Source organism: Akebia trifoliata, chromosome 16 (genome assembly GCF_017979445.1).
Source record: "Akebia trifoliata isolate Shusen 1 chromosome 16, ASM1797944v1, whole genome shotgun sequence".
Lineage (NCBI taxonomy): Eukaryota > Viridiplantae > Streptophyta > Magnoliopsida > Ranunculales > Lardizabalaceae > Akebia > Akebia trifoliata.
The window spans coordinates 10,534,101-10,537,738 of NC_141390.1; positions in this window are offsets into that span (position 1 = coordinate 10,534,101).

The window sequence follows — 3,638 nt, forward strand, 5'->3', positions numbered from 1 at the left end:
TGAGAAAAATAAAGATAAAGAATAAAGAAGATGTGAAAGGATTGTTGTTGATAGATATTGGGGGAAAGTGATACAAGGTGAATTGATTGTTATCTTAGAGTTATAAAAATAATGGATTAGTTAGAGTATGAGTTTAAATTAGAGTGATTAAGTAATGAATGTTTTGGGTTGACGAAGTATGGGAGACATAAGTTTACGAGTTATAAATGAGATTAGCTTGGGACTAAGAATAGATGGTAATCGAAAATAAGTGTTATTTATTATACATGTCGTGTTAGTGGAATCGCGATAAAACTTGATAAGGTATGATTTTAATTTCGAGGACGAAATTTTTATTAAGGGGGGGAGAATGTAAAACCCCGAGTTTTCAATTCGTATCTCGTGGAAAAATAAATAGTGGAATTTTAAGAAAGTCATGAAAGTGAGACTTAGGGGTAAAACTTTAGGATGTTTCTGATAATTTTTAATAGAATCTGACTTGACCATTGGATTCAAGATGATCAAAGAACATACTTTAGCCTGTAAGCACGCTTAAATGCGAGTCCGAATATAAAAGTTGCAAAATCCTCGACTACCGAGTCGGATCAGGTTAAAATAGTAACTTTTGCTAGAGTAAGAACTATTAATATTCGATTATACCATTGGGTTCGTAATGAAAAATTATTAAATATGGACTATTTATTTTTCATTTTTAGAGATTAGAAAGTTGAATTCTCGTCAAAAACGAAAACGATATCAATTTTAGGGGTCACCTCAGGCAAAAAATGTAAATTTTTGTTATAGACAGAATTTTTAGAAATTGACTTCACCATTAGATCCGGAACAAAAACTTAGGCGAAATAGAGTATTCATTCGTCAGTTTTGGAGTCCGAACGGTCAAGTTATCGTCGATCAAAAGAATTAGCAAAATACCGAATCTGTCCCAAATTTTATATAAATAAAATTTTTAATTAATTCCTTCGTCTTCTCCAACCCATCCAAACACAGCCAACATTTTTTTTTTTTTTAATTATTTTTTTTTTCAAAACTTTCACCTCAGATCTCTCGCAAACGGTTCATCGTCTACTACCGACGCAGAAGGGAGAAACGTCCACAGCCTCATTCTCTACAAAACCCACCCAAATTCCTTCCATTTTCTCTTCTTTTTCACCTCGTATCATCAAAAGTCAGTCGTACGTATATACGAGGATTTTGAAACTTCGACCTCAGATTTCATCCGTTTCGGGGTCCAACCGTCCTCCGTCGCAGAAGGGAGAAATGACGACGACATCGAGATCTTCGAAACCATCGAGTCGATTTCAAAAATTAGCTACTTCGAAGTTCGATTCGTCTCGATTTTCGTGCCAATCGCCTCGATTTCCACGCACGTGCTTCGATCCTTTCGCCTAGAGATAATAAGGAACTTTCAATTTCTATTAGTAATCGTAAATTGTGAAAATTGCATTTATGATTTTATCGAAAATTTTTTGATGTATTTCCAAAATATAGAATTTTTTTGTTCTTTCAAAATTCACGTCAGAAATTGCATGTTTGATATGTTTAATTATATTTTTTAACAAATTATACGTGGGTAAGGTATTTTAACGGGTTATTTCCATCAATTGGGTCTTGTGCAGTACTTGGACCCCGTTTTGATATAAAATTTATATTCTTTTTCAATATTATTGATAAAAAAAATAAACTCTATAGTTGAAAAATGTGATTTAATATTCAATGAACTCATATTGAGTTGATGAATATCAGAAAATTGATATTTTATTGAAGAGGTTGAAAACTGTAAAAATCGAAAAAAGGATATGAAACGGTAAAATATCAAAGTCACATCCGAGGGGTGATGTCTGCATTTTACGTTGTTGTGTTTTGTGTAGGTTGGTGAACAGATATCCAGGAATAATGGTAATGGTTGCATGTTTATTTAAATTTCTGTTAGCGCGAGGCGCTGTTTACGTTTCTGTTATGTTATTTATTTTAGGTCGAGAGGCCACACTTGCATGTTAAGAAACTGGATATCTATTCTCAACCTTGTATTGTTAATTTCTCTTTTGTGAGCTGTTAAAGAGTCTGTGAATGCTTGAAGGGATAGTGCGTCATTTCATCCGAAGTGGTGTACAATCTTGGGATGTACGGTAGGGACCACCAAGCTCATACGTGGTATGGGACGCGTATGAGAGTGGAGTTACAACTGGAATCTGGGATATTCCTCTCTATCTTTACCAGTGAACTTATAATGTAAAGGTGGTTGTATACGAATGGTTTGTATATTTGAGAATCACATGTACGCTTGATAGGCATAGACGAAGATGATTAGTAAGTGATCATTAACAATCTATAGTAGTCGAACGTTCTGACACATCGAAAAGAGACCCATTGCTTACGGTCATGTCAAAAGGCCAGCCTGAGCCGGAAAAATGGTCAAGCAAACGTGATAAATGCAGCGACCAGTCACAAAATCAGGAACTAAAAGCCAGAGAAGAATTGTAACATCATGTCCCGACTGGGAGCGATCTAGTCGTGAATCCCAACTCTCTAATTCCAATACTCCACCATTGTGTATTATGTATCTGTTACTTATTTTGATATATAAAATGAAATTCATATTTAATGTTTCCATTTGATCAATTAGATTTGTATAAAAAAAAGAATGTTATAGTAAGTAATGATGATTGATGTAATGTGATTTTTAAAATGTTTAGTTGCTCATTTCTGGCTATATGTACCAATTAATCGTAAATTCTTCTTTAAAACTTTGCATATTTTAAAATGATTCAGTATGTTTATTTGTTCATATTAGGAGAGGTTATTGGCAGAAATTATTTTCTTCCTTACTGAGTAACCATTGTTACGTACCCTTTCCTTCTCAATTTTTTAGTCTCAGATTCAAAGCTTGACGAGACAGGTAAAGAGCACGAGTGAGGATTATCTGGTGGGTCAGATAGACAACCAGAGTTCATCACCTGGTGAGTATTGGGGCTACACCCCCTAGTGGGTCGATTTGTCAAGGAGTATAATAGATTTTGTTTTGAGCGTTAGGACTTTTGTTAGAGTGAGAAATATTTGTATAATCCTGTATTCTGGTTATTCTTCCGCATTCTGATATTTCGTACGTTATTAGATGTATATAAGCTTTCGCTAGTATTATATTTTGTATGTATATATGCAGGATTGTACGTCATTTATCAGCTGCAGGTTGAATCACCTTCGAATGCTAACATAAACAGAGGAGACCATGCCAAAATTTCGAGGTGCCACATAGTACCTCGAGATCTAACAAAGGGATTTGTATTAGCGTTTGGCGGGGCACCACAGTTATTAGGTGGGTATCTGCAGTAAAACATAATAACACCAAAAAATGTATTTATTTACTTACACATTATTGACATTTAACGTTTAAGTTGGTGTGGTGAGAAAAAAAAGTAAGAGTCAGTAGCATGCCCCTTATTTTTAATCTCCGTGTGATTCATATGTCGTTACTATCATAATGAAAGAAGGCGGAGTAAAATTACTGGACACCAACATTTTAACTCCAAAAATGCCCTTTACCTTAACATTTAAACTTAGAGTTGTGCTAGAGTGACCCCAAGCTGGAATCTCATATCGCACTTCAATAGTTTCCAACTTGAAATCACTTTAGCATTATT